The 25,806-nt window shown below is 37.3% G+C and overlaps 1 protein-coding gene across 5 annotated transcripts in view; it reads left to right on the forward strand.

Moving 5' to 3' along the window:
- CD36 (CD36 molecule (CD36 blood group)) overlaps nucleotides 1-25,806 on the forward strand; it is a 91,076-nt gene that overhangs the window by 19,846 nt on the left and 45,424 nt on the right. Inside the window, exon 1 of one of the 5 annotated variants that reach the window (XM_080936561.1) lies at nucleotides 18,048-18,166. The exons of 3 other annotated variants lie outside the window; for them this stretch is intronic. The gene's annotated coding sequence lies outside the window, so the exon portion shown is untranslated. Of the gene's footprint in view, nucleotides 1-18,047; nucleotides 18,167-25,806 lie in introns of those variants that run through there. One more of the 5 variants, XM_080936560.1, reaches the window with a different exon arrangement.

A 25,806-nucleotide genomic window follows, 5' to 3' on the forward strand; every position in this document is an offset into this window, starting at 1 on the left:
GCAGAAACAAGCCTGTTTCTTCATTCTACAATCACATAGGGGTGAGTCATAGGAATCTGTTTCATATACTTCAAATGTTCATCATGGGTTAAGGAAAAATGACCATAAACATCCAGAGTCATTGGAGTTCAAACCAGACTAAAGCCATCACAATCCACAGGGTGGTCAAACCACAGTGGAAGAATCAATAGTAATGTCTCAGGAAGAGCTTTGCTCTATTATGCTACTGCTATTTTGAGATTTTATTTATCTCTGCTGGGTTATTTACACAATCATTAACCTTAGTTGTATCTTGTATGATGTCCTCATAGTTTCAAGTTTATCAGTTCATTGATTGTAAGATGTGTTTTTGCTTATTTTCTGAAGGTATTCATCAAACAATATTTTATTTTTTAAAATATTTTTATTTTAAATATTACTAGGTTTTTTAATTTATCATAACATATTTTGTCAAGTTACAGACAAGTTACTGTCTTTATATTTAATATTATATAAAGCGAATATGGATTTGTACTTGCATGCCATAGTTTAAAGACCAATACAGTAGTCATTATATACATGTGACAATACTGAATTCAAATTGCTGCTGAATCAAATGTAGACATGTAATAAAAGAAAACACTTTATTTCCATAATATTACATCAAATATTTGAATTATCTATTGATCAATTTTATACTGAATATTGGGTTAAATGACAGCATTAATATCATCTGTTTATTTTTATTTCTTGGTGTTAAGTTTTGGACTATTTAAAAGTATATGCATGTTTGAATTTATTCCCTTGGATTGTACTTTGTGCTCTAATATGGTGTGATGAGAGGTCTCAGGCATTCTGCCTTTTCCCATCTCTCTTACCTCCACTAAAAATAGGACCAACTTGAAGAGTGCTCAGCACAAAAGAGCAGGGAGCACTAAAAATATTAAAGAGTAGAGAAGAAAAAGATTGTGATAATGATATGTCAGGGTGGACTTGAGCAAAAAGATGTCTTCTGTGCACAGCCTGATGGATGCACTTATGAGTAGACAGGAATTCGTTCATGTTCCAGAGTAGATGGCTGTGGGACATACAACTCATCACTCCTGGCTGCGGAGAAACTGACAGTCGACGGTTTCTGAGTGGGAAAGAATCAGTCCTCATTAACTGTCATACCATTATACCAAGCACATATGCTGATAACACACATTGCAATTGGTAGGTGGCAAACAACAGACTGAAAGAGACAAATTTTGGAAAGTTGGAAGAAGGTTAGATATAGGGCATGGATCTTGGAAGAATTAGAAAAAGAATTTAGGGTCGATTGTGATTGAAATATATTGTGCACATATATGAACTTCTCAAATGACAAATATTGTTATTAAAAAAAACTAAAAAAAAAATGCAGCAACTATTGCCTTTTCTTGTATCATTCTATTTATCTGCAAAGGTATCAAAAATAAGCAGTTTGGTCGAACTCAGAAAAAAGCACTTGGAAAGGGGGCCAGAATGTAGAATTGCCCAAGTATTTTCTTTAGACATAATCTCATCCATACCACTATCAAGCTTAACCTGTTGTCCTTATGTAAGTGTCTGGCTGAAAAAAGAAACATAGGTCTCTTGTTAAGGTGCACATTGAGAATAAGCAAGCCAAGCTTATGGTGTGAGAGACCTGGACTTTAAGCCTTTTCCTAATGATTACTTAACCCTAATCTCCAAGGTTTCCCTTTGTGCTAGTTCATTGTTTTTCCTAAGATGATTTAGCATATTTTTTTGACATCTGATAGGCGTTCTGTCTGAGGTATTAAGGGCTTTAAATCTGATACTTTTAGGTTTTTTTTTTTTTTTTTTTTTTTTTTTTTTTTAGCTAATCATTACTTTATCTCCTTTCTAAGTATTGTCTCAGTTTTTACTTCTTATCATCTACAATCTTTGGAAAAACATATGTTCACCTTTCTGTGAATTGTATTAGTTATATCTTTGTGAGAATTTCAGGCAAAGATGAAAATAAATGCTGCATTAAGTATGCCATGTTTATCAGAAGGCATGGTCCTTATTTTTAATTTTGTTTTTCCCAGTCCTTGATTCATACTGGATTTCATCCACACATTCTTTTGTAGTGAGTGATCTTATTCATTTCCCTTATATGTGGGTAACATATGTGAACTGATTGTAGGCTGTTTCCCTGTACCCTTAGCTATGAGCTTTTAAGTCAAACAAGGCTTCAGAATTCCCTCTGCCTTTTCTAATCCCACCAACTGCTATGATAATACAATCACATAAGGTCTTATTTCAGAACTAACATTTATTTACTCCCAATTTTTTACTTTCTTCTACTTAGGTTCAACTAATCTTCTCAAACAGATTTAGTGATTCTGTGACTGCATTAATCAGATTATAGTGCCTGTTGATCTCTCTCAGCTAACTTCCAAATCATATGTCTTGTTTCCTACCATTTCAAATATGCTGTTGACCATACCTTAATTAGTGTTTTACTGCTGCACAAAGACACCATAACCAAGGCAGCTCTTATAAGGACAACATTTAATGGGAGCTGGCTTATAAGTTCAGAGGTTCACTCCATTATCATCAAGGTGGGAGTATGGCAGCATCCAAGCAGGCATGGTGGTGCAGGAGGAGTTGAGAGTTCTACATTTTCATCTGAAGGCCACTAGAAGACTGACTTCCAGGCAGCTATGACTAGGGTCTAAAAGCTCACACTCATGGAGACATACTTTTTACCAAAAGGCTATAACTATTCTAATAAGGCAGCACCTCCTGATATTGCTACTCCCTGTACCAGGAATGCCCAAACCACCATGGTATGGTATTAACTTAAAGGTTTGTCTTTCCTATTCTTTTCAGTCTCTTTTTGGATTGAATATATATGAATCAGAAAATTTGAAAAGGGATTCGGTGGAGCCAAGAAACTGATCTGATAATACTATTCAGTTTTAAGAAAGGGAAAGCCATTGTAATCTTATCTGAAGATGAATTGTCTATGCCTTTCATCTAGTAGGTAGTTGTAGGAATCTTAGAGCAGAAGTATTTCTCAAACAGTACAAAATATTGAAGTATCATTGCCTGGGTAAAGAGTACAGGCATTTTGGCTAGATGCCAAGTCATAGAATTTTTTGATCTTAAAATTATGGTCAATGCCTTGGAAAGATTATATAATTGAATCAAGGAAAAGATGGTTACCATCTACAAAGGGCCCACCATGAGGACAAAGGGATACCTTAGTACTAAATTTAGAAAATGCATGTCCTATATTCATATGCTTAAAAATGCAAAACTTGATGAAAAAATAAGCTTGAGTTTTCAAAATAAAATGACTAGACCTGTCAGTATTTTAAAGAATCATATTGATGATAATATAAATGATCCTGAATGACACAGAATGGAGATATCAGGTAAAACAGAATGTAGAATATAATTTCATCGTGTTACGGACCTGAGTTGTTGCTCTGAAGTTGCATTTTGTTTAAATGACATTTGCCTTCACAAACACTTCTTGTGACAGTTCTGTCCTGCCAATGACAATGAGGGCATGTTCTGCATCCACTGAAGCTCCCCTTTGGTCTAAGTAAACTTACTGTTCCACATGCCTCTTGCCAGGAGGAACATTCTGTTTCTCTGAGTCATGCAAACGTGTATTAATTCCTCTTTTGAATTTCTATCTGATTTCAAAATCTTAAAACATATCAATTATTTCCTTTAGAGAAGTTTAATGTTTTGGAAGGTATAAATGCAAAGATTTGAAAATGTATTAAGTCACACAAAAATGACTTCAGTTTAGACAGAATTATATTTTCCCACCTTAAGTAAGCTTACTATTTCCTATCATGTATAACACTGTTTCACTGTACATGTCTTTCTGCATTGTTCCATGTTGACAGTCTTTGGTAACACTGTGATATAGAGAAACTGTCAGAACTGAGCGGCAAGCATTTCATGTGTCATTCAACTCTACTAAAACATTTGGAAATTTCCCAGCCTCAAAGTAACACTTTTGCTTGATTGATTTGGAAAACAGTACTACCTTCAAGCATTGATGGCAAGATTACTTTATACAATGCATCTGTTTCTGGAATGCTCCTTCACAAGGGGAAAACACTTTTCTGACTAATTATTAGTATAATATATCATAACGTAGGTCTCTTATCAAAGGTATTTCTGAAAAGATTATTACAGTTTTGCAAGCTAGGCATAGAGGCATGAGTCTGATGCAATTGTTGGAAATGTCAGTCTATACAATACACAATTGTGCCACCCTCTTTCTAATTGGATTCTGTCTATGTATGTGCAAAGAGACTTTCCTAACAGGACAAGTGCCTTGATATTACTCAGCCTCTGGAAAGGCTATAAAGCATCTAGGTAGAATGTATGATTTTGTTTACAATGTTCTTTCCCTAGTTGTCTTTTTCTGAAAATATAGTCAGATATCTAAATATTTGGCCATTGGCAAAAGCTTAATTAAACTCAAGGTAAATCTGCTCAGTCTTTGTGTTGGGATAATCAGTATCCCTTAAATGATGGAGTAAGCCACCTGCTGTGTCTTATTGCCTAACTAGGTTGAGAAATAGAAGAGCCTCCAGGACAAACTGGGGACAAAGGCCAGGGAGCAGTTTCCACATGGAAAAGTGTTCCTGCCCTCACGCTGCCCAGGCTAGCCTGATTTCTGGGAATGTTACTATAAACTATGGATGGTTGATACCAGAAGAGCCTCGTCCATGTGGTACATCTGGATAACTTTGAAATGACTAAACTGTGGTCACTAAAAAAGAAGTTATTGATAGAAAGAAATAAAATGATCCACAGGAGTTTATGTTGCAACTTTTAGAAAACTATGATCAAACAGACTGAGAATATAGGCTCTCCTCAAATTAGGAGTTGACTGGGTGAAACACAGGAGAATAGAGAGTTTTATATCAACATTTTTTCTTTTGTGATTGTAGATATTCATAAAATGTTTCTTGCTGGAATTTAATGGCTTTTAATACTAATATAACACTTATTTTCTGTCTTATTTATTATTTATCCATATTTGGTTTTGTTTCTTTTTTTGTCTGTGTCCTTAGGCCTAACCATGAGTGTCAGCTTCCCAAAACCTTACTATTCACTGGTTTTATTTACAGTGAGTCAAGTAAAATTATGCTAAGATCTTTTTAAACCTTGTATTATCCAAGAAAGCTGCCATATAGATACTTTTAGTTTATAACATTTTAATTTAAAAAAAATAATAAAGGTGCTTCAATATTTATATGTCTCTTTAATCTCAGACTCATCATTTCAAATTCAAGTTACTATGTTCCCATAACAAAGCAACATATATTCCCTTTTTTCTATATTCAAATGGGTTTTTTTAAGATTCAATATATTGAGGAATATCAAAATAAAAGCCTTTTAGATGCCTTCAATGTATTTGCTATTTAGCCTTATAAATTTTGAGACAAGATATTTCATAAGAATTTAGCATGTTTAGCAACTTGATACTATTTCATTTTAAATTCTAGAGTGAACTACACATGTTATTTCTAACAGTGCCTGAATTGAGTGACCAGCTTCTCATTTATTCTGAAGTCACAAAACACATGTTCCTCCTTAGGAACTTCTGTAAGTGGTTTCTAAATCTCTCTAGGGATGGTGAAATGCCCTCCCTCTTTATTCCTCCTCTGCCATAGCAGGTGACAACTGGGTGACCTCTGACTCATATGAGAAAGAGCCAAGCTCTCCTGTTCTCTGCCATGTTTTCTCTCTACTGAACATTTCCCCTTGGTGACTGCTTGGTGACTGCTTCTATTCCAATGTTTTCCTTCAGTCAGCCTTCTGTTAGCACACTCCTTGTGTACTTCATGACAGTTTCTCTTTATGTTCAAACTTAAACAGTTTATTTACTTTTTGATACTCTGGACCAGGATATAGAAATAACCAAGAAAGACTAGTTCCTTATAAGTGAATGACGAAAGAAAAGTTTGTTGCCATCTATGAATGATAATAGTGAGAATTGTCCTAAAACATTCTATTAGTACAATTGAAGCAGATTAGTTTCAAATATTTAGAAGAACTTTGCAATTAAAATTATTAAACCCCACTGAAATGAGAACTTTTAAGCTAATTGGGTTCTTGTAGCAACAGAGTACAATTGGCAATGCACAGAAACCCCAAAGCAATGTAAATAACCCCAAAGGTGTGAATTAGGTATATATGTGAATATCATCAAAACCCAATGATAAATGACAAAAAATATGAGAGCAATTCTTTATCAAAGCTTGGGGCAAAAACTTAGAAAGAAGATGACAAAAGAGAGAACAAGAGGGAAACAAACCAACATAGGAGCAAGGCTGCATGCATTCTCTGTGAACTTTCAGGTCATTAAATCACTTCCAAGTTTTTTATTTTTTGGTTTTGTTTTGATTTGATTTATTTTGGCTGCTTTTTGTTTTGTTTTGTTTTGTTTGTTTCTTTTGGTTTTGCTGTTTTGTTTGTTTCTTTTGGTTTTGCTGTTTTGTTTCTTTTGGGGGGGTTGTTTTGTTTGTTTTTGATTCTCGAACCTCTGGAACCTCCTTGCTCAAATGATCAAGATCATATGTGATTTCCTACAGCTTTTTCACCTCCAGTAGTATGAGGACAATGGGTGGAGAAATGCATCACAAGTAGAATAAATGAGAATGGCTATGGACTAGAGTACCAAGTGTTTACATCTGTACAGATGTAGATTTTGACAATCAAGACATTTCATATACTTTATTAGTTCATGTTCTTTAGTTTACATCACTATATAATTACCTTGAACTTCTGGTCTGATTACCTTGCTTCCATCTCCACGGATGGAGCAAGAACTACAGTCATGCAGCACCATGCACATGCTATGCCATGCTAAGTGTCAAGCTCAAACTTTGATGCTTGCTAAGCAAGAACACAAGGTATGGAGCTTATCCCTTGGCCCCCAAACTCCAACAAATCTTCTGGTACAAAGTCTCCTAACCATAAAATGTATCTCTTAAAATTGAGCTGCTGGAAACTTTGTAAGCAAAGCAAGTTTTCACAGAAGCTATCAGTCCATTGGCTAGGCTGTGTTAGCAGTTCAATAAAGGGCAGTGTGCCCAAGGCATGTGCTTAAAGTGCTAACTATAAGTAACTGACCTTCTGATCTCAGTCATGACTGCTATAAAATCAGTGACTAGACCACATGTGTAGCCACAGTCAGGCTTTTGAGAACTCTGCTTTTTTTTCAAACCCTGATATGTGATGGCAGAGTTTTTTAATAGTTCTTTTTAAATTAATAAAACTTTCAAATCATTACTTTCTTCAGTAAAAATCTTATAGTCCATATCATGATATCAATCTTGTGAAGTGATAAAGGTAACAAAGTTATGAATTATTAAATGCTAGTTAACCAGCTCTAGAGTAAATTCTCTGAGATGAGGATAATGTAGTCTTCATGGGATCAGACTGGTCACTTCTGGGCCTCATGGGGAACTGTGATACTTATTACAGAACAATTTGCAGTAGAAATCTGATTTCTTCTGTGTGGCAGTATTCTAAGCACAAAGCACTCACACAGCAAATTAACTCATGAGGAAGGATATTGCCAATAGTGTTCCTTGGAGATTTATATCCTTAAATTATCAGGAAAAGTCACGAATACTTAGTCTTATTTAACACATTAGCATATTATACTAACATACTAAATTATAGCACATAAATATACTATTTAGCATGGTTAGCATGTTATATATATTATAATGAACTTTAGAGTGTGTTTATGTTTCATATACATAAGTATATGTATATGTGTATGTACGTATATATGTATAAATGTATATGTGTATAAGTGTATATGTTTATATATGTATGTGTGTATATGTGTATGTGTATATATGTGTATATGTGTATATATGTATGTATATATGTATGTGTGTATATGTGTAAGTATGTATATATGTGTGTATGTATGTGTAATGTATATATGTGTATATGTGCATATACGTACATATTTATTACATATATATGCATATATTATATATATTATATACATATTTATATATAGAATATATTATTTGATGTAACACACACACATATATAAGCATATATATATATATTATTATCCATAGTGGCATATATGACAAAAGAAGATAGAAATTGTTTTAATTGTGAGCTTGGTAGTTTTGCTTGACTTTCTGCAGTACTATTCTCAAAAACAATACTATCCTTGAAGATAATTGTAGTATTTTGAACAGCTTTGGCCCCCATAGAAACCTTGGTCTATGGGAGGGTATTATTAGAAGGTGTGGCCTTATTGGATTGGGTGTGGCCTTGTTGGAGAAAGAGTGTCACTGTGTAGGTTGGCTTTGAGAATACAGACACTCACACACACTCACACACACACACACACACACACACACACACACACACAACACAGACACACACACACAGAGCACCGTCAATGTTCTTGGCTTATATTACTACTAGAGAACATGGGGAATTTCCAGGTTAGGAGACCATCTGGATGTCAAAGAGCTGTGCATTACTGATCCCACCCCTCATAGATGAAGCACTCTGTAGATCTAGCCCAGTCTTTCACTGTTGGCAGCACTTTGGAGAGCAGATTGAGATCTGTACCTTGCTCAGTCAGTACAATGGAGCTGGACCTGGCAGCAGGGGTGTGAGTGAATCAGGCTAAAAACATGAGTGTGGGAGAACTGACCTCACAGCACAAGAAGGGGTTGGCCTGGCCACTTGTCTGTCATGAGGTGGCCTGTGTACTGGGGTGATGAATGACCTTCTACCCCCTTACCCCTCACCCCCTGTTGCAATTGGCAAAACTGGCCCTAAGTCTAAGAGGTCATGAGAACAGGTAAGCCATTTCTGTTTCTCTACAACTGCACTCGGGAGAGTGGACCCTGCCCCTTGTCTGGCAGTACTTTAGTGTTGGCCCTGAATGGAGGGAGAGGGTAAGAACACAAGAAAGTTCTTGGCCACTATCCACTCTTCTCCTGGGATGTGGCAAGGGTACAGGGGTTATATCCACCCCTTCTTCTCCCACTTTGCCACCTGCAGATGAGGGATAGTAGGCCTGGGGTGATGAGAAACCTAGTCCTGGCACATCACTAGCTGTACATTTAGAAGAGAGGGCCACACCCCTATTCTGAGCAACACAGTAGACCCATGATAGTGAAGGTGTGAATGAGCCAGATGAGCACGTGAGAGCAGGGAGCCGTCCACTGGGTAGTACAGTGGAGGTGACTCTGGGGACATGGGTGCAGATGGATTGCCCGGAGGACATGAGGACAGGAGAGCTGACATTGCAGATGGCAATAGTGGGTGGCCATGGGGGTGGCTATGCAGCATCTACAGGGAAGAACATAGGAGTGCCTCACTGTTTGGACTCTACTGTTTCAAGGCCCATGAAAATTCCGTCCTACTATGCTCATTACCTCTATCACATGTGCTACAAGCTCACCTTGCTTTTACTATGCTGTCTATACTTCTAGGAATATTTAGTTCCATTTTGTTGGTCATGGGCAAGGCTGGGACCATGCAGGCTGAAAGCCCTGTGGATGATACTATGTTTTACTTAAAACTGATTCTAGCGATAAAACTCTTGTCTCCTCTTTCTGCTTCAATCGATGCTCCAGATATGACCCTTTGGGCTTCTGGCTGTTTGGGACATGTAATCATGTCCCTTAAGATACAACTACATTCACATTGTGTAAGCCTGGGGCAACTGTAAAAAACAATGTGTCCAGCTTGTATAATTGTTCTGTGGAAAATATATCTGACCAATGGAAACAAAATTCAGAAGCTATGTCTGATCCAGAGACATAAAATGGAGAAGCTATGTCTGATTAACAGAGACTTAGAAAATAGGGAAGCTATGTGTGATCAATATATTTAAAAATAGTTCTTGGGAGTTTTGGGGAATTTTGTTGGTTGATAATGTTGTTATCTTCCCATGAGGTTGCAATCCCTTTCAGCTCCTTAAGTCCGTTCTTTAGCAACCTCACTGGGACCCCCAAGTTCAGACTGATGGTTAGCTGCAAGCATGTTCAGCTGTATCTATGTGACTCTAGCATAGTCCCTGAGGCAGTGTACCTTTGTGAAGGCAAATGGAAGGGGAGGGGATTGGGACATGGCAGGTTAAATGGATAGCATCTCAAATGTAAATACAGAGTGTCTAATGCAAAACAAACAAACAAACAAGACAAAAATGGTTCTTGGAAAGATGGTGTCAGAAATTGATAGGTGTGTATCAGGAAAGGTTGCTTGATATAGTGAGTATGTCTCTGCAATTAAAAAAGTGTACAACAAAAAGGTTCTATTTGATGATAGGACATATACCCACAAATGTTTAATCAGTCTCTCACCTTTTATAACTGTGTAAATGCATTTGCTGATAGCTGGATATGGGCTCATGTTTATACGACATAACTAGCTCAACATTTATTTTTGGTGTGTTGAAATTGTGTTTTATAGTACAAAGTAAATTTTGGGGTGATTGACTCAGTGAGGATTTGAAAGGGGAAAGGATATCTATTGAGGGCTTTTTATAATGATAGAGCTTTTATAATGCCAATACTAAGCTTTCTTTTAATAAAATAACCAAAGATGTCACAGCTCAGTTGAGCAGGATTGTCATTGTATAAGTAAAAATGGCCTGAGCTATTCAGGACCACTTGTTTGAAAGTCAACAGGTGGTCATTGTCTTTGTTTGATCCAACACCCCTTTCCTGTTTCAGGACCTGAGCCTTGCACCTGGAACTAGAAGAGAGAAGGAGTTAGTTTTAGGGCGTGGTTCTCAGAACATGATAGTGAAGAAGTCCCCATTCATACTTTCGAATTATGGGTGTTTGTCCTCACATCTATGACTCATGCTAAGGAGGATACCTCCTTGCTTCCTGAATTTTACAGAGTTACCAAAAAAAGTCCTTAACAATACTTTGAAGGGTCCCTTTCTCCTTCCATCCTTTTACTAAACTCTACCATCTCAAAGAAAACCCAGGGGAGGAAGAGACAGAGGAGGAGGAGGAGGAAGAGGAGGAAGAAGAGGAATAGGAGGAGGAAGAGGGAAATGGAATGAAACTCTGGATCACAGAGATGCCTTTGATTTAGAGGAAGAGGCATCTCTATATCATGATCTAGATTGGCCTCCTCTCAGGAGAGCTAGCAGGAGCACAGAGAGACCAAATGATAAATTTAAAAGTCCCCTGAGAACAGTAGGATTTTCAGGTTTAACCTAGACTGCTGTTGCTTATGGCTCCTTACACAGGAAAAATTGCAGGCAGCCTCTCAATTGGTAGAGAAACAACTTAAGACAGGCCATATTTAGTGTTTAAATAGTCCTTGGAACATACCAATTGTTGATGGTAGTATATCGTAATCTCTCACCCTGGCTGTTACTTCATACAAAAGGTGTTCTAATGTCTCATAGTAGCATTTGATAAATTTTTGGGCTTAGTGTTTCTCTCCCACTAAAAACCAAACCAAACAAATCATAAATGCCAAACAAACAAGACCGAATATTTTTATTTAGGAAGAAGGATAGAGAATGGCTTTGACACCTCTCAGTCTTCACAGATCTCAATAGGCAACTTACAGCCATTAAATTTCAATTGGGTGATATTAATTGACTCAGACTGTATTTGAAATTATCCACTTCTAAACTTAGGTCTCTGTTTTATGTACTTCGGGGTGGTCCAGAGCATAGATATTCAAGGACACTTACTGCTGGAGCTGAAGAGGATCTAAGGATAGTAGAACAAGCTTTTGCCTCAGAAAAAAGTGACAAGAATTGATTATACTAAGTCCTGGCTTTTGCTCTTTATTTCACCGTATATCTGCTGGCTGCTTATAACAAGTAGGTCCTTAGGAATAGCTTCATTTACCTGTGTATTCCTAGAAGGTTATAGCATCATACCTGATTGGTTGGCCACAGTAATATTAAAAGGCTGCTATAAAAGCAAGAATTTTTTTTTTGATCAGGATGTTTTAGAGATTATAATACTGTATACTACTGAGGAACTAACTATATTGCTTTCAGGATCTGATAATTGGCAGATTTCTACTTTGAGTTTCACAGATATTTATAAACATTATTTGCTTCTATCTCTTCTTTTGCAATTTGTCCATAGACATTCTTTTATATTCCCTCCTGTTGGCCATGTCTTTCCTGTACCTCCTCATGCAACCTTGGTATTTAACAGATGATTCCTGTAAAGGCGCACCAACATATATCATTAATGGTAAGCCACATTCTGTTTTCACAGAGACTTTGACTCAGAGGGTAGAGCTTACAGCGGTTCTTGCAGTACTTGATTGCCTCTCAGAGCATACTTTTAACCTGTATGCAGACTCCTGGTATCTTGTTTTCTCACCTTGAAACTGCCTATTCGCTTTTTGCTAAACAGATTTCTGTAACTTTTACTACAGCTTCAAGCTACAGTTCATTCACAGTCTTTTCCATTTCTCATTGAACAAACACATGTGTGCTTGTTCTTAGCTTCCTGGTCCTTTCCATGAGGGAAATGCTTTAGCAGGTTTACTTACTTGCCCCACTGTTTGCTCAATGCAAGAACATCATAAAAATTATGCTTTGCACCATCAAAGTGCTTCCGCTCTTCCTCTTCAGTTTCACAGTCCCCACAATGCAGCACATGCTATCAGTAGAGACTGTTCCACTTGCCATGCGTCTTTACATCCTGTACCTATGGGGTTAAATCCCCAGAATCCTCAGTCCAGTGACCTTTGGCAAATGGAACTGACTCATTTTCCTTCATTTGAAAGGGTCTGGATAGTTTACCCCAGATGCTGATATTCCTGTCTGAGTTCTTGATGGAGTTTGAGTTCTTGGTGACAAGACATCTTTATGGCAAGACACCTTGTTCCACTGCTGCCCTGGCTGCACTGGAGACACAAACGCCCGCTATTGGGGAACCATCCCTGTCCACCTAAACATCTTCCACTGACCCCAGAGGAAGAGATAATGGTGGGAAAGCTTGAGGCATCTGACCGTTCTGACCCAGAACACTGCTCTGCTCACTTAGGGTCAGATCAAAGCCTTCACCTCACAAGCCAAGACTTCGCCTAACAGTCTTTGTTTACAGCTGTGATTGTTTTGTTTGCTGTTCAGGTTTTCCTTTCTTTTTTTTTTTTTGTTTCTGTGAGGAGTGGGGTCAATTCTGAATATATGTTCCTGAGCTGCCATTATTCCATCCTACCACTTGGGATTATAAGAACGCTAGATTTATGGTAAAGGACCCTAAGATGATGGAGTGGGGGGGATGGTGATACATTCTTTACTCATAAGACATATGATATTCTAAATTACACTGGATATGCTAATGGCTTACCCAACTGTTTTGCCACTGTAGTCTTTCTCTTCAGTGTGGTTGTATTTCTCTTAATTATAGAACTTTATTGATTTTCCTAAAGGAGGACCAGATGGTAACAGATACCCCTGGACTAGAAGCTTTCTTTCTCCTTCTGATGAGATTTCTCCTGGGGCCCTTACATCCAGTAAGGATGAACTGGGTCAGTTCCTTGCCCAGCTGTTTGCCAGTTGAACAATTTAATCACAGTTGGGCTGTAGCTGATGCAAGAAGTGGCCAACCACAGTGGTAATCCTGAGTGATTTCTAGTAAAGCAGTAACTTGTATGGTTAAAGAATCTCCAGACAACATATATAATTGCTCTGTTCCTAGTCATGCTCATGATTATAGGAATTATTTAAATGTCAATAATGTCTGCTTTCCTGGAAGAATGATATACTTAAAAGGCTCTCTCCAATTAGTTATTGGTTTTCTACTGGATGGGTGCCACCTACTTTTCCAGCTAAACCATCCGACCATCCTGTCCTCCAGAGATATTTATATAAACATTTGCTGCAACCAAGTATGTTGTCATGAAATGCCCTTTGCCAAGTTGATCCTTTTACTCTGTCCTTTAAGTCTATGTTAATTTTTCTCTTGGTATTTTGACTGAAAGTTTGCTCAGTGTTCTACTATTAGCGAAAAATTCCTTTTATGATGACTCTTGTGTTAATTGTGTTATAACCAATTGCACTAATCAGACATTTCCTTCTGGCATGTTTTTTTGATTGTTAAACAACCTCCTTAGATTCTTTTGCCTGTAGACTTGTCTCCATGATGATTCTGGAGTTTATGCAATGGAAACTGTAGCTCTCTCAGTTCATGTGCTCTATTGCTACCCTTATGTTGGAATTGCAAGGTGGATTTCTATGACAGCTTCTGTTACTGCTTTTTAAAAATATTTATTGGATGTTTACATTTCAAATGTTGTCCCCTTTCTTCCCCTTCCCATGCCCCCTCCTTCCACTTCCTTCCATGAAGGTTCTCCTTCTTCCAAGCCCCCTTTCCTACCTCAGCTCCCTGGTTTTCCCCTACACTGGGAAAACACACCTTCACTGGACCAAAGGCCTCTTCTCCCATTGATGCTACATACTGCTATCCTCTGCTATATATACAACTAGAGCCATGGGTCTCTCCATGTGTGCTTAATGGTTGTTTTAGTCCTTAGGAGTTCTGGGAGATTTGGTTGGTTGATAATGTTGTTCTTCCCATGGGGTTAAAAACTTTTTCTGCTCCTTCAGTCTTTTATCCAGCTCCCTCAGTGGGATCCCCATGCTTAGTCAGAGGGTTACCTGCAAGTATCCTCAACTGTATCTGTATGAATCTGGCAGAGGCTCTGAGGAAGCATCCATATCAGCCTCCTGCCAGTAAGCAATCCCTGGCTTCATAAATAGTACCTGCATTTGGTTGCTGCCTATGAAGTGGATCCCAAGATGAGGCAGTCTCTGGATTTTTTCTTCAATCCCTGCTCCTTTATTTGTCCCTGTGTTTTCTCTCCTGGGTGTTTTTTTCTCTCTTCTAAGAAGGATTGAGGCATTCACATTCTGAAATTCCTAGGCAAATGGATGGAGCTGGAGGCTATCATCCTGAGTGAGATAACCCAGTCACAAAAGAACACACATGTTATGTTCTCACTGATAAGTGAATACTAGTACCAAAAAGCTCTGAATACCAAGAAACAATTCACAGACCTTAAGAAACTCTGTTACTGCTTCTAACACAGCCTTGGTTCAGCATTCCTTACCGCAGAACATTTTTAACACACTTTCGAAAAATGGTTTCATTGCCCTTTTTAAACAGGAAAGAATTGATGAAGGTATGTCAGATAGAAATAATGTTTTACAGAAAGCTATATTGTATATGGGAAGTCAGACTAAATATATTAAGGTTAGACTTATAGCTGTCTCTCAGACTAATTATAAATCAATTTTCATGACTCCCTTGTCTTATATGGTTTAGATTATACTTGAGACCAAGTTCAGACTTATATTATTGATGCACATAAAATAACTCTAAGATTGATTTAAATATTCATATGCTTTGTGAACAGATTGCAACAGTCTCTGATGTTCCTTTATAGCTGTCCTTGTACCTAATTCTATCCAGTCTTATGTTTCTAATAGGATTTCTGGTCTTTTCTTGGTTATCTAGGAACTGCTGTTTGTCTGTTTCTTATTTTTGTTTTTGTTTTTTTTTTTTTTTCTCAGTCATCCTTCAGCAAGTAAGTTCAGGTCTCCATGTTGTATTTTATAATGTCTAATATCTTCAATTAAAAAATAAAAAAGGGATGGGGATATTGTGGTGGTATCTTAGGGTTTAACTGCTGTGAACAGACACTATGACCAAGGCAACCCTTAAAAGGACAACACTTAACTGAAGTAACTTACAGGATCAGAGGTTGAGTTCAATATCACCAGGGTGGAAAGATAGGAAAATCCAGGCAGGAGTGATACAGAAAGGGATGGGAGTTTGATATTTTTCTCTGAAGGCCACTAAGGGAGGACTGGCTCCCATGTGGTTAGGAGGAGGATCGGATCGCAGTGCCTACCCACAGTAACACACTTCCTTCAAGAAGCCACACCTACTCCAACAAGGCCATATTTTCTAATCATTCCAAGCATGTTCAGACTACCACAGATGGGCATGTAGCATCCTCAGAGAAAATCATATGAGTGCTGCACTGTTGGTACTCTATTGTAGCAAGGCCTATGGGGACCCCTTCTCAATTAGCAAGGGGCAGTCACAGATTTGGCAGCCTCTATGATTATTATCTAGGTCTTGGGTGCTACAGGTTGCCCTTGCTCTTGCTATACTCTCTATAGTCAGAGCCACATTTAGTTCACTTTGTTAGTCACAGGCAAGGGTAGGATCATACAGGCTGAAAGCCCTGTGCATGATTCTGTTTTTCTCAAAACACTTTCGAAGGGGAAAACCCTGCTCTTCTTTCTCTACATCTATCAATCCTCCAGATGTGACCATTAATCCAGGGTATGGTGGGATGTGCAATCATGTCCCTAGAGAAGCAGCTACAGTCATGCTGATTAACCCAGTGGTATTTCTGGAGAGCAGTCATTCCTACTTGCATAACTGTTTTAAGGAAACTGTGTCTGATCAAGAGATTTAAAATGGGGAAGCTCTGTCTGATCAATGGAGACAAAGACTTAAAAATGATTCTTGGAAAGATGGTATCAGAAATTGATAGGTGTATATCAGGGAAGGTAACTTCGTATAGTGATCATGTCTCTGGGTATAATTTTAAAAAGCATTTTGACAGAGGGGAGCTATTTGGTAACCAGACTTATACCCACAAATATTTAATATGTCTCTCACCTTTTTTAACTGTATAACTACGTTTGTTACCAGCTGGGTATGGGCTCATGTCTACAGGATATGCCTAGCTGGACATGTATTTTTGTCTTTCTGAAATTGTGCTTTTTAGTGCAAAATAAGATCAGGAGTGGATTGAGTATCTCTGCAGTAGTGAGAAAGGAGGAAGGAAATTAATGGGGGCATTTTGAAATGATAGTTTTATAATGGCGATGTCAGGATTTTTTTCAGTAAAATAACCAATGAAATCAGTGGACAGGCAGGCAGGATTGTAGTTACGTAAATAAATATGGCTTGAGATGTTCAGGGCCACTTGCTTGAAAGTCAGTGGATGGTCAGTCACTTTTGCCAACCCCCTTCCCTGTCCCAGGACCTGAGCATTGTAGCCAGGCCTGGTCTTCAATTATGCCTGGTCAGAGCAGTGCTGGACAGCTCTCCCTGGTGGTGAGAATAAGGGAAAGCCAGTGGACTGACCAGCTCAGCTACCATCTCAGACCAGATCCTGGGCTCTAAATTGGCCCACCCCCAAATCTATACTATCTGTGAACGGATATCATACACTTAAGGAGACAGTCGTGTTGTTCCGAAGCTGCAGGATCTCTATGACACAGGGCAACAACAGGATATTAAGGAGGAATCCTGAGCAAGTCCTAATACTGATGCTGTCCCAGAGGCAGAGAGAGATCACAAAGTAGGACAGTGCAATGGACATTTATTTGCAAGTGAAGATGTGTGGACAGAGATTTACTGTAGGACACCCTGACATACTACAGCTTCCATGAGATGTTTTCTATGCTTTTGTTGTTGTTGTTGGTGGTGGTGGTGGTGGTAGTGGTGGTGGTGGTGGTGGTGGTGGTGTGTGTTCATGTGTTATTTGAGGGACAGGCTATAAAGGGAAAGGATGGATATGAGGGGATCGGAAAACGAGGAGGACTAGGGAACATGATGTGAAACTCACAGAGAATCAATAAAAAGGTATTTTTAAAGTGTTTTGATTACAATGTCCTGTGTATTGCTAAGACACAGGATGCTGTCAAGGGACTGCTGTGAGGATGTTTAGTGAAGTTAAGTGGAATGTTTCCCTAGAGAGGGATTTGCGCCTCTGTTTTTTTAAATAACATGGAGTAATTTTCTCTCTTTCTTTCTTTCTTCTCTCTCTTTCTCCCTCTCTATTTTTTCTTTCTTTCTCTCTTCCTTCTCTCTCATATTTAAAGAGCGATTCACTTTTACACCGGACAGGTTAGCAAAAGCTGGAAGCCAGGTTTACTTGGTTTAGAAGCTTCACTGTTGCACTGGAGTGTCAATCAAAATTCCACAGCCATTCTTGGATACTTGGAGGTGGGGCTAAGTGGTGAGCAGCAGTGATTTGACTTGGGGCAAACAGGCCTAGAGATATCAGTGACTCTGTAACCTTGCAACTGCATTTTGATGGTTCCTCTAAACTCCTGGCCTTGCACTCTCTCATCGGACTTCTAGCTGATTACTTCTGTGTAGTAAGTGAAACTTACTTAGACTAAAATTTGGTGATCTAGACTTGTGCCTGCAGATTTAAAACTGGTTCCTTTGATGGGACTATTTGGTTTGGTATTGCATAGTTTAGAATATAATTGGGATTTTTCTCACAAAAAAAGGGGAATAAGTGGGAAGTATTATAAATATTCAGACCTCCTGCTTAAACTTGTAATTGAAAAAGAATGATACTTTGTCAGCTTATTAATTTTACTGTAATTTTGACAGAGATGTTTAAGTTACTCAGTAATAAAAAAGGATTCAGATAGATTTAAAATTATAATATTATATATATGCATTAGAGGGAAATCAGAATAGGATTAAAGGGGCATATTTTTATATATGACTATTATCTATCTACCTGTTTATCTATCTGTCTGTCTGCCTATCTGCCTATCTGTTTGTCTATCTGCCTGCCTATCTATTTTATGTATCCTAAGAAGACTATTGCAGGTGTTCTTTTTCTTTCTAAAGAAGGAATCATAATAAATCTTATTACTAAGGCGTTAGCTTAGAAAGATTTTGCAGCAGTGTTTGTCTTTGTAATCTTTTAGAAAGAAGACTCTGCCCTTGCCTGCCTCTGGTGACCGATAATAATAAACAGAGGTCACAGGCAGTTTCTACTGCTGGCTTTCCCAGCAAGGTGCAAGCCAAAAGGTCCTCTGTGAACTATTTAGGAGATGATTTTGCAACTTTGTATTTTTTTCTTAAGTTAAAAATTCATCATCATGATATATAACTCACTTAATGTAAGTTATTGAAACATTAATGAGATACTTACTAGGGTACACTAAAGCCCTAACCTTAAACTAAAAAGTTTTCAATTCACAAATCATCACCAAGTTGTTTTCATGGTAATAGTTTGCTGCTAATAGAATGTATAAGAAATCAGGTATTGGAATTAGGCAAAATTCTAGGCACCATTGCTTTATTGGTCACATACAGTACTTCTACTAGCCAATGCTTTGTGTTTTGACTTACGTTGTGATGAAATGCTCTATAGCAATATTTGAACAGCTTGGTTGTGGTTACATTACAGAGTTAGCAATATCGCCTAGGGAATTAGCACACAGGGCAGCAAGCATAGTTATCCTCAGTTGCGACTAGGCAAATGCATGGTTGAATGTGTTTGAAGAAGATAATGCTAACTCTTGCATATTCCCCACATCATAGCTTGGCTTATGCCTAGATTTGTTCAATTCTTTTTCTCCCTTGGGCAACATAAAAGTGGTACTTACATACTGTAGACAAGCTGTACTTTCACAGTCTCAGATACTTTCTACTTTATATTATCCAGCTTACCTACAGCTTTAAATGCTAACTACAAACCAGTGTGATTTATGGTATAGTGATGCTACAAAACCTGTTTCATGTTAAGTGACAATAAATTCATTAATTTTAGAATTATGAAATAACTATCTCTGAAGAGCTAGATGTTATATGTCATCGTTTGTTAAATAATAATTCCATACTTATATGTTATGCTGATCATTTTATAAACTTAATTTTATATACTTCACACTGCAAACATTCAAAGAATTCCCAGTGCAAATACTGTTTCATAAACTGCAAGAATATCTACACAGGGGACCTGTGAGGGTCACTGCTCTACCAGATAATTAAAGAATCCTTTACTGAATTTCGTACCACAACGGTGATATTTGTTCTCTAAAGATGATGAAAGATCAGTAGAGTCCTAGGGCAGTCTGTGGAGCCTTGGGTTGCTTAGAAACTCAGTGACTATGGGCTTGCTATGGCAACCCAAGTTATCAGTGAGTGCAAACTTAGCTGGCATTCTGTTCCATCTCCATATTTTACTGGTAAGAACATTCAGAAAATACCTTCTGTAATCTCAGTAATTTTATTAGTTATGCAACCAGGATAAATGGTATGTTAATAGGTTCAAATACGAAAGTAGCTATTTATAACCAAGTATACTTACATGAAATTGAGTTTTACTCCTAAATATGTTCTATTTCAAATTTTATGATATCTCTTGTTTGTTCTCTCTCTCTCTCTCTCTCTCTCTCTCTCTCTCCCTCCCTCCCTCTCCCTCTCTCTCTCTCTCTCTCTCTCTCTCTCTCCCTCCCTCCCTCCTTCCCTCCCTCCCCCTCTCTCTCTCCATATATATATATATATACATATATATATATATATACAATATATAAATATATATGAAAAAGAGAGATAACTAGGTTTGGTCATCAAATATATGAGAAAACCAAGTTGAGACAGAATGTTATTTAAATGTTATATTCATAAATTTGACTCATTATCTTTATATATTCTATGAATATAGTACAATTTACTGTTATTTTTATTTTGTTTTACTACCTCATTTGCAGACATATATATATATATATATATATATATATATATATATATAGTTTCTCCTCAAGATCTTATCTTAATAACTATGTAATCTGCTATACTAGAAATCAAATTCCTAAGGTAAGCATATTTTGGAGGTCATTGTAAAGGCACAAGGAGACTGCCATCCCTTTAGTTTGTGAAGTTCCTCACCACAGTGTGTTTATGGGAGTGTGGTGTGTTTTGTGGCTAGCTCTGCTATTAGATTAAAGGAGTAGCCTCATTATTCTCTACATTTGTACCATGTAAAAGCGCTGTTCTTCCTTGAACTCTCCCTATGTAAGTACTATGCTTAGCTTATCTCTGTATTAATTCCAACTTTGTGTTTATCACTATCAGTAGCAGATATTCTCCTGAGACGAAACACCACAAGCCTCTATTGTTGCTCTTTTCTCCTGGGCATTATCATTTATGGGTTTTGTTTTGATATTTAAGTGTTCACTCTGTTAATATTTCTCTTGAGAGAAGTGGCTTGACTTAGATTATCACAGAAAACACCACAGTGCTAAATTTTTTATACTTCTTTATATTTGTGACTCTGTAAATGATCAACATCTGTGAATTACCTAGTATGTTAGCACCAGTAGATGCTGTCTCTGTAGACGGTATTAAGCTTCAACCTGCAAATTAGCACAAATGTAGACACAGAACTTTGGGCTGTTTTCTCAAGTTTATGGTCCACTGAAAGCCTCTCCCTGAGCTCTTCAAGATTCTAATGAACATTCATTAAGTAATTCGTGTGTTGTATAAATATTTCCCCTTTATCCCAGCACTTGGGAGGCAAAGGAAACTGGTCTCTGAGTTCAAAGCCAGTCTGCTCTAGAGAATGAGCTCCTCTCTCTGCCAAGGCTCCATGAGAAAACTCAGTCTTCAAAACTCAAAAAACAAAAACAGAACAAAAAACAAAAACAAAAAGAAAGAAAAAAATTATTAATACATCTCATACAATACAGCCTGATTACAGCTTCCCTTTTTCTGTTCTCCCCAATTCCTCTGAAAGTCTGAACCCACCTATATTTATCTATGTTTAGATAGCTGACCGTTTATGATAATCTTCACTTTGATTTGTTTTAGTTTGTTTTAGTTTTTCATGACAGGGTTTTCCTTTATAACACTTTGTTTGTTTAAGTCTATGTGGTTAGGCTGACATAGTTCTTCTGTGCATCAGGAGGACCAGGGTTTAGATCCCCAACATCCATACAGAATCCAGCCCCAGTAGTGCACATTTATAATCGGAACACTAGAGAATAAGAGAGTAAGATAGGCCAACTGTTTCTGTTTTCTGTCCAGAATCCATGAGCTCTCGCTTCCAAAGAATGATTTGGAGAGCAATTGATGAAGGCAGGCAAGATCAGTCTCTGGCTTTCTATCATGCCAAAGGGTGTCTGCATGCATACACGCATATATGCAAGTACATATTATCAAAAAAGAAAAAAACTTAACACTGATTCTCTATACAGTGCCAAAGGTCATCTCTGCAAGGTAGCACATGACTTTGAGAACAGCAAGTTCTTATTACTTTATGAAAGATCTTAAGATATTTTGGAACAAATGCTACTATCTTTTAATCTAGGAAACTCTTAAAACATTCAATCTTTTTTAAGTTTATGACGTACTGAATTGTGATGGATTAACTTAGTCAAATATATTTATTAAGCTTCATCTTTATATATTAAATAAAATTCTTCAAAACACACTCATGTATTAGGTTCTTCAAAAATATATTATACACCATTGTTTCATTTTATTTACATAAATTTCCTGAAAATAGAATGTGTGACCTAGTCATGATCAGTCATTTTACCAACAGAAAAAAAAAGGTTTTTCATATTATTAATTTGCACTATAACGCATAAAATATTACCACAGTGCTTATATTTTACCCAAATGGCATAGCAGATAAGCCAGAAAGTGATCAGTAAATAAGAAAAATTCAATTCTCATGTTCAAATTTTAATTTTGATCACTTGAAGAATTTCACATGTTTTCAAAGAGATGAGTGACATGTACGTAGTCAGGACGGGAAGCTTGAGAATCATGTGTAGCTTTGGCTGAGGCACAGTTCACTCTGTTTAGATGTGGTGAGCTGCCCCAGGAAGCAGTAAAGCAGAAACATCTGCTAAACTGATAAAAATAACCATACCCGTTAAAAGGAGTCAAGGGCCACAGGAACTTATGCTCTCCTCTGACTTAAGAAGTTGTGTGTGTGTGTGTGTGAATGTGAAATAGTAATGTATCGGTTTGGATGTAATCACAGATTCACATACTTAAAAGCAGATGTCATTTTGAAAGAAAATTTGGTTCCAACAGGATCTCAAATACTCAAAAATAAGCAAGAACACCATGACTGCAAGGCAGCTAAGAAAGGTAAAAGACAGAGATCTTAGGAGTGTTCTGAAAACTTTATGGGATGTGTCTTCTGGGACACTCATATTCATAGCTTTTAATAAGTGTGCATAGTACATCTGATAGTTGGGTTTTTGTATTGACTTATTTCGCTTGAAATTTTTATTTCCTCTCATCCTCTTTCCTCCAGTAGTAGTGTGATTATCAAACTTTCCCCTAAGGAGTTGTTGAAAATGAGAGGAAAAACAGGCCTAGCAATATCTTGGAGCACATCCAAAAACTATTTTTAGAGCTCATAACACATGGAGGACAGTGCTGCCAGCCTTAGATATAGAACTTGGAGAAATATAGAACACCCTTAGCATGTTCAATCTGAACAGAAAAGTACTATGTTGCTAACAACATAGAGCACCGTAAAGTATCCTCTGACTTCATGGGCATCTCACCTTACACTTTCACCCATGAGCTGGAGGTACTATAGAATAGAACAGTTCACAGGAAGAATTGTTAGCCCTAGTTAAGAGGCTGTGGGCTTTCAGAATGCAAACAAAGTTTGTCCTGAAAGTCTAGCTTGACCTTTGTTCTCCCTATGTATTGCACAGGTCCCAGAACTTGTTCACTAGTAAAGTCATTTGAAAGTGACACTCCATACCTCATATAGTTCCACAAACTAGTACTGCTTACATAAGTTCTAACCAGGAGCAAAAAAGTTACCCTTGGAAGAATAAGAGAAGATAGTCAATGGAATTGGCAGACACTGGCATAAAGTGGGTTCATGATGTCTAAACTTACGCCGAAGAGACAGAAAGATGACTTTTTTTTTTTCTCTGTAGTCCATGGGGTGAAATACTTGAATCACTGGCTTCACTCAATAGTGAAAAGCTAATGATTCTGCTATGCTGTCAGGGTCAGGAAAAGGATGAATGAGTTAGTTCAACTTCTGTTTCCTATTGCTTCTTTGTAGAGATTCCTATGTGATCATTTCCTCTTTTGCTCCACAAGGTTAGAACTTCTGTCATCTAAGCAAGTAACAACATCCACCACAAATCACACAGGGCCATGGGAGAATTCTCTGTTTTAGGGCGACTCAGAGCTTATACTCGATCATATACATTACAGACTGTAGCCCCACATTTGCTACTCTTCTGGAGTCTATTTTCTGGGATGTATTCATACAAACATGAAACAAAGGACAGTGGTGGCACACAATTTTAATTCCTGCATTCCAGAGGGAGAGGCAGGCAAATCTCTCTGAGTTCAAGGTCAGCCTGGTCTACAATGTGAGTTCCAGGACAGCCAAGCCTATACAGAGAAGCTCTATCTCAAAAACACCAATGATTATGATGATGATGATGATGATGATGATGATGATGATGATGATGATGATGATGATGATGATGGTCATGATAATAATAATAATAAAACAAGGACATCTAAATGATTCATTTTAATTCAAGGAAAACATTTTTTATGTTTTTTATGAACTCATTTAGTATAGTCTATGTATTTATGCATTAACAGTATATAAAATTTGCATGGCTATATAGTTTGGAAAGTATTGAATCATACTTTGTTGAAACTAAAAGAAACATTCTTGGAGTATAAGTTGTTTCCCCTTCTAATGTGATGATTGAAAATCCTAAGCACACTGATTTTTCTCAGATTTATTTATGTACGTGTTTTGCTTGAGTGTGCACAACAGGTGAGCTTTGTGCAACTGAAAATTAAAAGAAAGTATGTTATAGGTAGTTGTTAACTAACATGAAGGTGCTAGGAAGCAAATCGTGATACTGTGCAAAATCAGCATGTGCCCTTAGCTGCTGAATCATCTTTCTGGTCCCCTAAGCATATGTGGTTTAACCATCTGTGGGGTTTGGTTTAAGAAGTAGGAGTTTCTTTAAAGACATAAGTTATTGACTTTTCCAACAATAGATCTTCAAGAGCAAAGGTGGGGGAATGCGGCTTTATTTCACTGTAAGGCTGGACACATTGCCCAATGTATAAAACCTGAGTGAGGCTGCTGTGTCACTCAGAGGCAGTGTTTTTATGCCAAGTAGTTCTTTGCATGTCAGGAAAGGAGCATCACAGTTCTTTATTCAACAACAGAAAGCATCAAAGACATATTATTTTCCATGTGCTGAAATTTGAATTAAGCTATTGTTAGGTAAGATACTTCTTGGAATATATCTCCCTTGGCTTTACAAGGAAGTCTATGTAAGTGTCCCCATCCATGCCTTGGGAACAGTCAATGACTCTGCTTCTCTGTCTGCATGTGTATTTAACTCCTTCAGAAGCGATATTCTGATGCTGGGGCTTTAAACGGAAGATATAAATATCAAATGTTATTTATGTAGTTTTGTTTTCATTTTTATTTTCATCACAGGCTGATCATCGTCATAAAGGTTACTTAATAAATGGAACAAGATCACTAGGTCTAATGTTTATTCAAAAATGAAAATCTTTCTGTTTTAAAGCATTTATTGTGCGATTCTGTTATATTACTGTTTAAACTGCGTAAAAATGTGATATTATTTTCAAATCACAAAGCATGTTATTTTGTTCACCCCAAGGGCCATACCATTATTTTTTTTCCTAATGTATTATTTTTTTATTAACTGTTTTTAAGTGTCCCCCCACCACATACACATACACATTCAGGAACTCTGTTGTAGCCTAGCTTTGCTATGAAATACCTCATTATTCATATATGTTTTTCCCTCAATAAAAGCAAATGTATTCAGTGTCTGCCATGTAACCTTGAAGTTAAGACAGTGAATAAACTTTTTTTTCATGCTTTATTCATCACATACTGGCTCAGTGCTTGGTTTACCTGTTACTTAGTGCAGTGTCCAGCTATTTCAAACATTGGACATTGAGTCCTAATTGTTTTACTTGATGTTATTTTTCT

This window comes from Micromys minutus (assembly GCF_963924665.1).
Source record: "Micromys minutus genome assembly, chromosome: 23".
Lineage (NCBI taxonomy): Eukaryota > Metazoa > Chordata > Mammalia > Rodentia > Muridae > Micromys > Micromys minutus.